The sequence below is a fragment of the Lepeophtheirus salmonis genome, chromosome 1 (genome assembly GCF_016086655.4).
Source record: "Lepeophtheirus salmonis chromosome 1, UVic_Lsal_1.4, whole genome shotgun sequence".
Taxonomy (NCBI): Eukaryota; Metazoa; Arthropoda; class Copepoda; order Siphonostomatoida; family Caligidae; genus Lepeophtheirus; species Lepeophtheirus salmonis.
The window spans coordinates 22,179,117-22,194,987 of NC_052131.2; positions in this window are offsets into that span (position 1 = coordinate 22,179,117).

Sequence of the window (15,871 nt, forward strand, 5' to 3'; positions counted from 1 at the left end):
ATAACATCTAACTATGTATATATTTGTTATTTCGTTTAAAAAAGGATGTTATTATATATTATCTAACCATGACATACATGACGCTTCTTTCATATGCATTAAATTGAAGCAAACAATATAACCATAAAAAAATCTAACTCTTTGAGACATCACGTGGAAAGAAGATCATCAATGCCAAATGAGTCACTAAGAGGTAAATATCCTTTAGTGTACTATACTGTAGGAAATGTAAAATTGGCGCTTGTACATATGAAGGTCGTTCTAAGGTCAAATATTATAATTTATGTACTTTTAGAATGTTTTCTGTATGGTTGAAATTATGTTTTACAGAGTATAAAATGAAATTATAAATGAAAAAGAAAAAAAAAGTTACATTGAATCGGGTCGAAAAAACTAAACTTCTTTGTTTCATTCTTTATTTAAAAGTTGTTATACATTGAGTATAAATCTTTGAGGCTTTCTGTTTCGTATAATGACGTGTGTAATGGTAATGAAGAGACCCTTTTTTCAACTCCGTATCCCAGTTATCTATATTGATAAAGCAAAGTGTGTCTGGATTTATGGATGTTTGTCGGTACCTCATTTGTGAAAGTTAATACTTGCTCTAAGAAATAACAACATGATAAAGACCAAAAACATTTGGTAGTTAGACCAATAAGTCAACCATACTAACTGATATTTATCTCTTAACTGCTTCCTGACTATCATTGTCCTATTATTGCTCCGTACTTTTTAAAAAGAATTAGATATCTATACGAGGGTGCCCTGAAAAGTTTCCCACCTCAACGTCAAGATGTTAACACTCGTAAATCACAGTTAGTCCATCTATTCACAGTTAGTTACTAAAGTTTCAGTCGTTTGCGTGAGTTGACGTGAGTGTTTGTGATAAAATGCACAAAATCGAGTATGGAGCTGTCATTACTATTATTATTATTTTAAGTATAACTTTTAAATAGACTCAACCAATACCAAACACATAAAGGCGTGTTCTGTTAAAATTTGACGCGTCTAACTCGAAGTAATTAAGCCAAAAACAAAAAGTGTATCTTGAACAATTATTTTGCAGAGAAAAATGCCGATTACTATTTGGACGGGTTACAGAGATGGGAGCATTGCTTGGGAAAGTATGTAAAGTTACAAGGAGACTATGTTCAAAAAAAAAACCGAAAAAATGTTTTGTATCTTTGCTAGTCGGAGTACCGCATTAGAATATTGCTTAGGCATATTTTATTATATGCCTAACTACACATTTTAATTTCATTATGAAAGCCACATTTATTCATAGAAATAATGAAATGACGAATAAATAACCTATTTATAAACAAGGGATCAATAAATTATTATCCTGCCCTTTTGGAAGCAGAGTATAAGTATATTATATATAGCGATATCCAAATAATGCATAAAAATGGAGCCCAATATGCAAATAAAAAACTCAAAATGTAGAAAAAGGCCAAAATCGTTAATAAATCTGTTAAAATGGGAGGTATTTTGGTAAAAAAAATACATAATTAAAATTTATCAATCGAGCAGGTCCTTGTTCCATTGAATTATCATCTGGTGCGGCTAGGCATCGTCTTCTTAGAGTACTTCTCCCAGAATTCTTCGAACTCTTGTTGTTGATCTTGGCAAGGGGAGGTTAGCAGAGACCAAGGCTTCACAAGGTCAGTATGGAAAACACCGTCGTTATTATCGTTTGAGAGGATGACGTTAAGCACTTTTTTTATATAGCTTTGTCTCCCTTGTTGTTTAAAATTATTGGTGGGGTTGGTGCACTGTTCATACTGTTCTAGGACACACAGATCTTGGTACTACCGAGCGCCTTAATGAGCACTGAGGGTTCCACTATCTTAGCCATGGTAAATTTAAAAAGATGGTCTTTAACTTCTAATAAAAGTAAATATAGTGAAAAGAAATTCGACTGGATGCCCGTTTGTATTTATAGAGAAAAAACGGATTGTAAAAAATCTCAATAGCTTTGTTGGCAAGATGGATATAATATATTTTTGAATATCCGAGTACTTTTGCCTTTATAAGTCATGGCGCCAATGGATTCATCCTTTCATCTTCTTCCTCCAATACTCGCCCTCAATCATCCCTTTACTCTAACTACTGAATATTTTTTTATCTAAAAATGGCGAGGAAAATCCAAATAAATATTTTCCCCACAATTTGGACATCACTAATTATTTATAACTTATTACTTTGTTCAAAAGAGTAAATTGAGAAATTGCAATGACGTATAATTTGAGACAAAGTAATTGAAGGCAGACAACAAGCGAAGTAACACAGTGCTAAAGCTCAGCACGACATATCCAAAAAGAAAAGAAAAGGGGAGGATATAGATGTTAGTAGTATGTTCCATACATATTTTAGGGTGCAAGTTTTGTGGGCAACCTGAGCATTGTCTTATTTTGATTTTCTAAAGTTGTTATCAATTATCAGCATTATTTTGATATTGAGAAGATAATATTTAAGTATTAAGTAACTACGTAGAAGTGTTCACATGAAAAACGTAGGGAAAAACTTAGGATTTCTTGGGAAGTAATCTTCTATTAAAGCAAAAAAATTATGTTTGTGAATGAATTCCCGCAATGCCGAGGACTATTGCTAGTAATCCAATTGATTTGCATATATATCTAATACAATTTTGAAGTAATATACCCATGTAGCTATTTAAAATATATAAAAAAAGTATAGTAATCTCAAAAAAAAAAAAAAAAAAAAAAAAAAAGACACGTGACCTGATCTGTTTGGGTTTTATGGGAGGGGTGTTAATATTTTGGAATTAACAAAATTGAGGATAAAATATAAATATATTTTGATTTATTTAAAAAGATATATTTTTTATATCGATTTTGTTGGTGTTTCTTTATTTTTAATCGATTTTCAACTTTTGTCCCTTAAAAAATGTGAAATAAGACATGTCCAGGCAATAGATGTAACACTCTACAAAATGTCTGTAATAAAGAAAACGGAAGTCTTTCAGTAAAAAAATTGTCAAATATAAATATTCCTTTTAGAAACAATTATATCGTTTGTATATAATATATATCTACATAGATATTAGTAAATTTGATAGTGGTAAAAATGCTGTGAAGAATGAGTGACAAAATTTATCATGTCAAATATTACATAGATATTATTAGGTAAAAGAGATTCTCCCCTCCCATGAAAATTTCAAAATTGTTCCACTCGGAAAAAATGGGATCTCAGTAAAAAAATTGGTTTAAAGTTATCAAAATGTGCTGAAAAGAAATTAAATTTAAGTTGTCAAAATTTTTAATACTTAATAACAGAAAAATTAAAAATTAAACTATTCAAAAGTTTTTATATAACATAGAATTGAATTTTTTTTGTCATAAAGAATATCTCCATCGAAGAAAAATCAATGATACGGTCCTAAATCTTGATTTGAATTTTTTGTTCAAATACTTAATTGTTTTACTTGTGAGTCATACAAATGCCTAATTACGTACTCACGTATATGGTAAACTGTGTATCTTCAATTTTAATGAATTGGTAAGTCAAATGTAAATACCCTCACGTCATCCTCATTGCTAATTTCGATCATTTTTGGTCAGGGTGTCTATCCAACAAAGAAACAACTTGTGTAATGAATCAAATGAAGGTTATTCTAACATCATGTACTGTAGTGTTATATTTAAGACTGGTATACCCTAGACCAAGACAGATAAGGATATAGATTCTAAACCAAAAATAAATAAAAAATCTAGTTTCTTTTTAAAGGAAAACTTTTATTAATTTGCTTTGATTTTGGTCTTGACATTAAGGCCTCAGAACCACATAACTAAACTCATTTACAATCATTATCCCCTAACAACAAATTTGAAATCCTGATGTTTTTATTAAATTCATAATTTACATTTATCTCATTCACATTATAAAGAGTTTTCAAGTCTCACACAATTGACATGATACTCACTTATTTCTATCTTATGTCACGCCTTCATGCCACACATGTTATTTCTCACCCAACTTGTACTCAATCATACATAAAGAACGTGAATGAAACCAAAACTATAATCAAAGAGGGTTTTTTCTAGTTGCTACCTAAATATATATTTATTTTTTATTTTCTGAAGCTGTTCTCATTATTCCTTCATCCCTGAGGAGATAACATATTATACGCTTGAACTACTATAAAATCACAAATGCAGTTGCTCATAAATGACGGAGCTTCATTTTTTAACACAAAAGTGCATGGTATTAGTTTCATCTATGATCAATATTAATGGCTTACTTATAATTGCAAAGTTTCAAATGAGAGCCACATAACCTCACCTTCATAAAGGCCTGAAAATAGTTAAATGTTTTATCTGTAGATAATATATATTTTAGATGTGCACGGAAAACTGCCACGGAGAAAATCGCCAATGGAAGATTGCCCTGGAGTAAATTGCTATAAAGCAAAATTGCCCATATTTTCTTCAAACATCATGATGAATAATCTCACTTTATAAAAACCTATACCCTAAAAAACGAACGTAACACCCTTTGCTCTTTATTTGGTTATTAAGAATATTTCCTTTGCTCATTCTGTCTTCCTTACTCTACTCTGTTAGCAGATACTCCGAGGCTTTGACTCTAGACAAGTAACCCAGGTGATCATGATGGTATTATTGATGTTCCCTTTATCTTATGTCTCAAATAATCTGGATGAGTGTCGATTTATGGTTTCAAGGAAGCTATGAACCTTTTGATCTGGATTTTATCCGATCTTGTTGAATGAGCTGCTCTCTCAGTTTTTCTCTCCTCATCAAAGGCCTTAATCACGTCATGAATTTTGTATATTTGAACAAGGAAATTATCTCTTCTGCAGAGTGTACCACGCGGCGAGCTTTGTTGATCGAAATTCTCCTGACTTTTTCCATGCTTGAACGACGAAATACTCAAAAACCTCTAGTTAAATTCAACAGCTAACACATTTAGTTTGTCACAAGTATTAAAATATATATCACATAACCTCTACAGGTCTCATAATTAGCCGTCGTAGTTATTCCGGATTTACCTTGTCCACCCTGTAATTAAATGTTATATTTTAAAATAAATTCACCAGATTAAGGCTTAGAAACATAAATGGAATTTATTTATTTAAAAAAAACGAATCTAATTTTAAAAATCTATTTTGAGGTCTTTATGAGAGTGAGGTTAAGTGGCTCCAATTTGAAAGATTGCAATTATAAGTAAGCGATTTATTTTGGTAATGGATGGATGAAAATAATTCCATCCATTGGTGTGTTAAAAAATAAAACTGAAAATTAATTTAGTCACCCTGACAATTTGAAGAATGTTTCGGAAGAGAGCCGCTTAGGTGTAATGATGTTTCATTAGATCAGCTGCAAGTAGCTATGAGATGATAGAAATAAGCATATTTCACACTCTGTATCTAGCAATGATATAGGCAGGAATTACTGGGATGTTGATTGTTTTTTGTTTTGTTTTCTTGATTAGATCATGAAGAAAAATACTTTAGTATAGCAGAAAAACATCTTTTTAAGGATTTATTTTCGAAAAAAATATATTTTGATCAAATTATGCTGAGGTAGAAAAGTTTTGATTTTATAAATTTCATACAAAAAGTTAGAAAAAAATATATAAATATATACATATATTATTCCTGAGGACGGCCCAGTTATTCAATAACACCTTTGTCAAATATCCTTTATATTTAATATGTTCGACTTGGTATTTATTTATATAGTAAGGGATTGATACTACCATTTTTGTCCACTCGGTAAAGTACATCAACTCATCAATATGTACTCCACCTAGTTGTCCTTACATATATATTAAGTAATAATATCATATGTTGTACCTTGGCAACTGTTTTACAATATGCCTACAAAGAAACAATGACGTATATACAATGTACTACCAACCCGGATTTCCCATTTATATGTATGTACAAATGAAGGTCATACTCCCTTCATACTCTTCTTCCTTTTGTTTGGTACAAGAAGCAACAAGCATCCTTTCAACACTCGTTCAATGAACTCAGTCGCGGTTATGTTATTTGTACATTTAAAGTATTTTTATCTTTGTGAATGCAATTTTCCCAGGAAGAAGGAGCAGAGGAAAGAGGCTGTAAGCATCATCTATTGTTCTTTTTTCCAGGCGAGTATGACTTTGTCGTTGAATTAAGCAACTTACTACATATTGTGACATTGACGTTGATTCCCCCTACCTTATTTTGTATGTAATATGCGTAATTCCTTGACTCACGTACGCTTTTTATCAACGATATCTAGTAATCCATAATTACACTACCACCTTTATTGAAAGGGTTTATAACCCGGATCTCGAGATTTTTATTTGGAGAAAAAAATAACAGAAGGTCGCATGGATATATATTATAACTTTTTTGCTTCGACTGCATTAAAAAACGTGATTTTCATAATTGCTTAAATTGTTAAAGAACTGCTGGATAGATAATCTGGGATCCTTCCTATACATATTACACTACATGTAAAACAATTCATATGTACGTGCGCTTTGACCTAGTTCTTATTTCCCCCTTATTTGAATGTAAAAGTGATTAGTCAATAGATATAATATTCGTCATTTGTCATCAAAGGTTATAATATTGCGTTTAATGACGGAATTTCCTCTTTGTTTGAAGGATCCAATTATATATCAATCTATTATAGATTTTGTTGTCCATCATTTCCAATGATGTAGTTACACCAGGGGGGGAGGCATATTTTGATTTCATAAAAGGAAGATATGCCGCACCCGATTAATGTAGAGTTGTAAAAAAAATATGACCTATTAGGTAAGGTAAATAGAAATGCAAGGTTAGACCATCATATAATCGGGCTTGCTAGAATTTTCAATCTGATGTATTGTACCGACTACTAGGGAAGACAGGCAGATTTTGAGAAAACACGCAACCACTTATAGTGTATGACGTCACTATTGCTAGAACTTTCAATTTAATTTACCGTACCGATTGTTGGGTATGAAAAGCAGATTTTGAAAAAATACGCAACCACTCATCTACTATGACGTCAATATTAAAAGCGCGGTGGAAGCCAATCATCGTAAACGCGTTATAGTATAACCTTGTACTTCTATTAACCTTGCTATTAGGTATGTAATAAAAAATAAACCGAAAATCAATATAGTAATGTTTAGTATAAGAAGATTTAGCTCTCATAACGTTTTATTAGATTAGCTCAGAGGCGTCCACAGGATTATATATTTTTTGGAAAAAAAATTGAAAAATTAAAATTTATTTGAAAAAAAAATTCAAAAAATGTAATTGAAAAAAAAAAGATTTAATATTTAAAATAGTTATTCAAATGTTCAATTTATTGGGGGGGAAAAAAATCAAAAATCAACATATTTACAATAAATTCTTTTTTTTTCCGTATAATTTCAAAAATTAAATTTAAAAATTACAAATATTACATAGTTGGGATAGTTAGCTTTTGAATACTTATTAACAAAACATTAAATTTTTTAGAGAAAAATTAAGTAAAATTTGAATATTGAATTTTTTTGAAAAAATATCAAATTTTAAATTTTCTAGGAAAAAACAAACATTCCTGAAGCACAGACCCCTTGCAGACGCCCTTGTAGCTACAATGAGTTATGGGAGGAAAATATACACAAATCTCACTCTGTATCGAACAAGAAATTACTTAAATGTCGATCCTCCTCCAGTTTTTTCAGTACTACAAGAACTTATAACTCCACAAGAAATCATCGTCTTTCAAAAATCATGAGCACACGCACTCTATACATAGATTTCCCTTTCTCAAGAATGGTAATTCGGAGAATCATGGTAGTAGCAAATGTATGCAAAAATTTCCTAAGTTTGATAAGAACGTTTGGTTAACAACAAAATTATATTGGAACAGATAAACAAAACAGATCCACGTAAAGGGAGAAATACGTAACAGACATTGAAGACAAAGCTTTGGAAAATTTAAAAACACTGTTGAAGTTCCAACTAAAAAACGAACTCCACTCTTTTTACAACTCTGCAGATCAGTGTAAAATTTTAGGGAGAGAGTGTTAAAATATTGTAAATGGTTTTTGGAATTTTTCAAAAAATCCAAAAATTAAATTTTTTTGGAAAAAATATCAAAAACCCACAGCAATTCACAAAAAATTTCAAAAATTAAATTTCAAATATTAAATTTTTTGCTCTGCTACATAATTTTACGGATTAACAGAAAAAATTCTAGTAAAAAGCAAAGATTCCTTAATTGGCGTGGGGGGCTACAGCCCCTTCAGCCCACCCAATTCAGACGCCCTTGGGATTATATTTTACTGTCAATATGAGTTGAGATAGATTTTCCACTTTGCAATGTACGGAGAACCTCAAACATTTATCAGGGTGAATAAATGAGGGTTTGTTCGAGCATTTATTTTTCTCAGCATTCTCTATCACAAAGACTTTACATGATTGTGAAATGACTATCCCCTTGGAGTGAAGGGAAAGTTGGCATATGTTGAGGAGTGTGGCTTAATAATTAATGCAGATTTGAGTTGTAGGGAATCATCAAACTTCAAGGATGGACTGACATTGAAGGATTTTTTAAAGCTGTGGATCCAAGATTATCACATACATAATATGTTTTGTACTTGGAATCAAAAAAGCCTCGAAGCAATATTTTATTTTTGGAAGTAAATACGAAAATATATATATTAAAAGAAGTAACGTTACTTTTTTATCAGTAAATACTTTCCTTTGCAAGGAAAGTATCCCTGCAGATAAAAAGAAAATATTATCATTATGTATTTTTGTAGAGGAGGAGAAACAATTGAGTGCGTTGATATGGTAGATGCTCTAACGGTACTCGATCCAATACCGTTTCTAAATGAAATAAAAATATTTACAAATTTCTTATAATAAAAATTACCTAGTCGTAGATCTTGTTTTGTTTTGAGACTACATAAACGATTTTTATTTTTGTGGACTTGTTCTTTAGCAACACATTCCGTTTTACAGAATACTATAAAATACATTTCTACATGCTATACAATACTTTTATCATTGGTGCAATCTCTTATGGAAATAATATGAACAATTGAAATAGGTACATATGGATATGTTTTAATTATTTTTGGAAATATAAAAAAAAAAACCTCTCATGTAAGTTGTCAAAAAAGACTTATTTATGTATAAATGATTGAAACTCTATCCAGGAAGGAAACAATGAGTTTATAAGAAGTCAATGCAAATGATATAGGAATGAACATTTGCGTAAACTATCCATCAAATTCCTTTTCTTTGGATATTCCTTGTTTTATGTTCATTCAATATCTATGTGATCATGCCTGGTTAAGAACAGTCGCTCCGATTAGAATCATTCCTACTTCCTACACAAGGCAGTAAACTATCACTTTATATTAAAGGGGAATCCCTACGTAAACATTACTTACAATACATCCTGGAATAAAGATGCCATCATATGACTCATCAGTCATAGTGGTGCTTAAACTTTTAGAGTGTTTACCATCCACAGTAGGTTGCTGAGGAGGGGGGGAGTTGCAACTTGTATACGGGCATTGTACAAGTTGAAATGTCTTCGTCTGAAAAATACATTATTTAATTAAAACATTGGTCATTCCAATTAGCAATTATTAATTGATAATATCATTTCATTTTGATCTACTAAAACTACAAGGTTATGATGTATTTATAATTAATATAGCTGTGGGCATTTGAACTTTATAATGTGCTAAAGAATACTTATATTTTTGTAATTTTTACAAAATAGTCGAAAAGTTCACGGTTAATATATCAATCATCATACCATTCATCTCATTTTTTTTGTCGCAACTTGTACACAACATATATTATTATAAGAAGTCATTCTTATAAAAAGAACAAAAAAATAAATAAAGCATGACCTTTTTTTTTAATTCTAAGAGAGGTCATAAGAAGGTTGCCCTATTCTAAAAATAAAATCCAGCATTTTATTCCTAAAAAAAGGAACGAAATTTTTTTTTGTTAAATTAGTGAAAATATTTAGTAAAAAAAATAATCGTGTGGACGCCCCTGATAGCGAAATGGTATTTTTTTAACTATTATTTAAATAGTAAAGTATCGGAATTGGCATGGGTATTTTTTGGTCGAATTGCTTCGGAATCAGCAACAGGAATTTTTTTTTTGGGGGGGGGAATTGTCTAATCACTACTAAATATACATTATTGGAGGCTTAACCTATTTAGAATTTTCCTCCACAAACACTATATAGAGGAAACAACTGACGTCCTATAGTTTGAAAACTACTGTTATAGAACATGTTTACTGATGTCATAGATTGTATAATAAACTAAACTAATAAACTCCATGTTGGAGGAATATATATTTATATAATATCAAGGAACTTTATGTATTTACTTTTTGAAAGGGTACTGGGGCTCAAAACTTGTACTGAATACTATTTCATTACAGTGGAAAATAACTGATATTTGAGTTAAAGCAATTTATATCTTTATAATATGTGTGGCGATAACATAGAAGCAAGCTGGGATACTTTTATCAATATTGCGACAGTATGATAAACATATCTGTTGATATGAGTACTATAATTTATATTAATTGAAAAAAGTGATAGAGTTCTGAGAAGCCACAGTTTTTAACGTTAACTGAATGTAATACTGATCAAAAAATCACCTCATGACGTTAATTTTATAAGTTGGAAAAAACTTCTAAAATTAAATTTCAAATATAAAATTTTTGAAAAAATATTCGAATATTTCCTTTTTTGGAGAAAAATTTATAAAATTCATACTTATTCACAGACAATTAAATTTTTGGGGAAAAATTTCAAGTATAAGAGTTTTTATATATAAAAAAATTCAAATATTAAATTTTTCGGAGAAAAATTTCAAAAATTCATTGTTATTGACAAGAAAATAAATTTTTTGGAGAAAAATTTCAAAAATCCATAGCTATTCACATAAAAATTAATTTTTTGGGAAATAAATTTAAAAATTCATAGGTATTTGCAAAAAAAAAAATCAAAAATCTAGAGTTGTTTAGATAAAATTGAAATTTTTGGGAAAAATTTCTAAAATTAAATATAAAATTTATATAAATTTTTGGGAAAAAATTTGAAAAATTTAATTTAATCTCATTTGTAACTTTAAAATTTAAATTAAAGAATAAAAAAATCCCTAATTTGGGGGGGGGGCTTCAGCCCTCTTGCCCTCCTCCTGTGGATGTCCCTGCTCCAAGATGTCTGACTTTGACAAGGATGATATGAAAACGCTGTAAAAGCATTGTGTTGAATAATTAAGGGTATATTTCGAAAACAGTTGGTTATAATTAAAAGAGTATTTCTCCATATGTCATGAGTTGACCTTGTTATGGATATGACAATTATACAATATATTAACAAGCATGAATATACATTAGATATATGAAGCCCAAACACCCACAAAAGATATACAATTCAAAAAAGTAGGTATAATATTTGTTCAAAAATATGGGTCATGATTTAGTGGGTAGATGTCTGCAGGAAGGTATTTATTTGTGTTGAGACTTAGTCCAAGGTTGCATTATATTTCTGTTCGGTTTTAGTCATTTTTTCTATACCGATTTAAACCAATATTTTGGTAAGGACCGTAGACCAAAATAGACTCAATAACTAGACCGTTATCTATTCTATCCTGATTTATGAGCTGTTCAAAAATTATTTATGCAATAGTAGATTTAAATAAAGAGGTTGTGTGAGGACATTTATTTAACAAAATCACCTAAAAATAGTGTTTGGCATGACTTTTAATCAATATGTGAGCCCTCAGCTCTAATAATTAACTCAATACGAGGCCTAGGTCCGTTGCAGGTCTAGACTATGTAGTCAGACTCGAACTTGGTACACTCCTTCTAGATGGAAGCCTCTAGAGACTAGACACTCCTGTAAGGAGTAGGACACACCCTCTCCTCCAGATGCACCTAGATAGAGTAAGTTTCTCTTTTGTGGATGAGGGCAGCCACATGTGGAGGTCCCAAAAGTCCGGAAAGTTGTTTCACAGGAAGGCGTTTTTTTTGTAAATCTGAAGAATACAGGCGCTAAAATTGACATATACGAAGAATGATTCTTTTCAAAATTGAGCAAGGATTACATTTCTATTCTTCAGCAAATTATCGTCAATTTCTGCCCTTTGTAGGCACCTCATATTGAACTTGAATTACCCAAAATTGATCGTCACAATAAAAGAATGTGAAAGTCATGTGATTTCATTTGGAAGATCATATCACGTGGAATATCTTTGATTAAATAAAGGTTTTAAGCCTAATTTAACATTTTAGCCTGTTTTAGATTATCCCATAATTTTGAATACAATGCCTTTAATCGACTCCAATGTGTCTATGAAACATTGGGGGTATTTAGGTATATATAAAATAAAAAAATAACTCGGAATTTTTTCCTTTCCTTTATGCTTGTTCAAGTTTGTTTTTATGTTGACAAATCAGGCATGAATTCATGTTGAAAGCTGTGAAGTTGTGCCGCTCAGTCACGGGATTAGCCTGAGATTGAAAATAAAAGGACTTGATATATATATGACTATGACTTGTAAACAGTTCTTATAACTCAGGGATGTAAGTAGGATTTTGAAACTGGAGGGGAACAATCTATTAATATATAATATCTATTTAAATATATGTATATATATTTATAATGTTTCATAAATGAAGTAAACGTATAGGGTGTCCCAAGTAACAATAATAAGAAATGCAATTATTGAATATTGCAAGGATGATCTATATATTAATGATGTAATTTTTTCCAATTTAAAAAAAATATATATAAATATGAGGCTCAATATAAAGCTCAAAATACCCACAGTTAAATTACTCATAAATATATAATAACTACGTAATTTTAATAGATCGAAATAGAGTGATAATATCAATTTACCTAGTTGGTAATTAGTATGAACAATGTTGTAATTAAATAATGTATTTAAAGGTAAAAAAACTCCAACTTGTATAATTTTGTTACAAAAGCTGTACACAACATATCTGATAAACAATTATGGGACAAGGAACACCAACCACTATTATTACTATTACTTACCTCTATTATGCAAATTTGGAGACGTTCGAGAAGAAAATCGAGATAGCAGCGCTCCTCCGCTCGGTATTGTTCCCAAAAAAAAAAAACACTGGGAAGCAGACTGGGGCCTCAAAGAAGACGATTTACATTGTTTTCATGCATGGATGGCATTGTAAATTGTTTTCCTTGAGCCCCAGTCTGCTCCCCGATGACCTTCTGGGACAATCCCCGCGGAGGGGCGTTAATATCTCAATCTTCTAGCCACTAGGACAATGTTTATCTTAGCAATTGACAGCTAATTATGTGTTCTACAACATTGCACATACAAAAAATTCTTAAAAAATGACTCTTAGCCTTTAAAATTTACATAATAGAGATGAGTAACCGGTGTGCCATTGGATAATGGCATGCTAAGTTCCTTCTTTTTGTGTCACAAACACATATTATGTACATTGTACAATTTTATTCCCATAAGAAACAATGCCACTTACAATAGGTATTATCCTTTAACTCACTTCATTGAGAAAATTATTAATGATAATCTTAGCTCTTGATTAAGTATGTACATATTGTTAAAGATTATAAATCAATTTTGTGTTTGACATGATTGTGAGTCCCTTTGTCAAAGAACCATAGTTTTCCAGCAGCTAACTGTGAATATCCAAAAGATTTTTCTTAGAAAGACTAGCGCAGGACATGTACAGAAGCTCTGGAGGGTAGGGGGTGTGGGGTATCAAGAAAAATATGTCCTTTTATATATTCTCTTTAGTCTGGAAATACAAATATTTATTAGTTATATATGGGAGAAAAAAGAGTTTAATCTATTTCAATGTACACTCAAATTTGAAGTTGGAGATTTTTAAATAAGAAATGGCTTAGAGGTTTGAGAAAACCAAGCTGATGTGGGTTTCAATATCCATGGGACAGGAATATGGTTAATAATACTTTCATTTAGTCCATATTCTATCAATCTGTCTTAGGCTGTAGTATGATTTCAAGTTTCAATTTTCTCTTAATAAAGTTCACTATTTACATACAAAATGAATATATTGTAATTCGTAGCACTGGCAATCTCCAACACTCCATATACCAACGGGTTGGAGCTTTCCATAATCGATTATCTAGACTTTTCGAGTTATTACTCTTTATTACTTTTATCAAATATATAATTTATAGAGTTACAGGCTAAATAATTCTTCTAATTCCATTCTCTAAAATGATTTATTCATGTAAATATGTGATTGGTGATCTCAATTTCGGACTTTGAAAAATAGATTCTTCTTGAGCTCAAAGTAATTTTATTCAATTAAATGGGAAATTTGCTCATCTCTAAAAAATGGTTTTCGGATTATTCAATTCATCCTTTATTTTTTTATTTTATTTTTTTGATTGAACAGAAAATATCAACAAATAAGTATGAATAATTGTTAACAATATTGACAGGGCCTTGTTAAAGTGAGCCTCTGTTAATAGATCCATATCTTTAAAAAACCTGCAAAACTAAAACCTACTGTTTAAAAATCCATGTACAATGGGATGAAAAATTGACTTATTTAATGTAAAAATAACCGAACATTCTAAAAATGTGAGTCCTAAGGTGAAGGAAAATTACAATGGTCCTTTGCCTCTTTCCCGAATAGGCAATTAACCCCTCTCCCACTTTTTACAAAAGAAAAAAATAAACTGCGGGACCATGATGTCAATAATATGCGACATCATTTATAATCCCCCCTGCCTAAGAATGGATTCCGGTGCCCTGAGAAAAGTCTCCCTAGTATGGATCAAGTATCAACAACTTCAATATTTTTAAAATGGAAAATATCCTTGGATCATATCCTTGCACGTATTTTTCAAGAAATGTGTAATAACTTTATAGGTGAAATTGCAAAAACTATGGTTTTTCATCTTTTTCATAATAATTCATAACAAAATAAAACACTATAAAAACGTGTATTTATGATATCATGGATTAGCTTTGTGTTTACATATTCCTTCTTGAGACCGAGATATATTTTTTTTATGTTGTAAGTGATAAATTTTCATTTAATTGTTTTGTCCAAATTATAGAAACGAGACTTAAGCTTTCACAAATTGTTGTCGAGACCAAAGCTTTCAGAATTGGTCTGGAAACCCACATCACAAGGTTGGATATTCATGAAGTTTATGCCTCCTCCTGAGATGAATCAGGGAGCCAAATTAGAATAAAATAAAAATAAGTTGCTTAGAGAAGTCCAAAAGTGTTCAAAATGTTTTAAAGTTTTTGAAGAAAGATTTTAATTATATTTTCTAAAAAAATAAATGGAGATCCGAAATTTCCCTAACAAAGAGCTTTTTTTTCAATTGACTTTTGTAAATATGTAGCGTAGGGTCGCTAAAATATAGACATGGCTTCGGCACTGGATATGTACCAACATCGAAAATGATATCAAAACAGATGTTATAACCAGGACTTGGTTGTTATTGTTGCCGTAACATTTTTGCAATGGATTACGGCAGTAAATCCCTACTTAGTAAGGAAGGTCTCTTTAATTCATAACTTTACTTCCTCGTTGCTTACATACGTAGATCCTTCTCGATAACGGAAGAATATGTACCACCACCCTCTTCCAAGAATCGGAGTGAGGGAATTCCAAGAATAAACAGTTGTTCCAACAACAACAGCAACAAGTACTACCACAATACATACAATTGCAATACAAATCACCCTCAGATTGATTGTATTTTTATATCCTATATTGACCTTGAAGATACGCGTAGCTAACTTCTTCTTTTTTTTTGCGTCAGGTAGAAATTTTTCGTATCATGATATAATAACCGGCACTCGA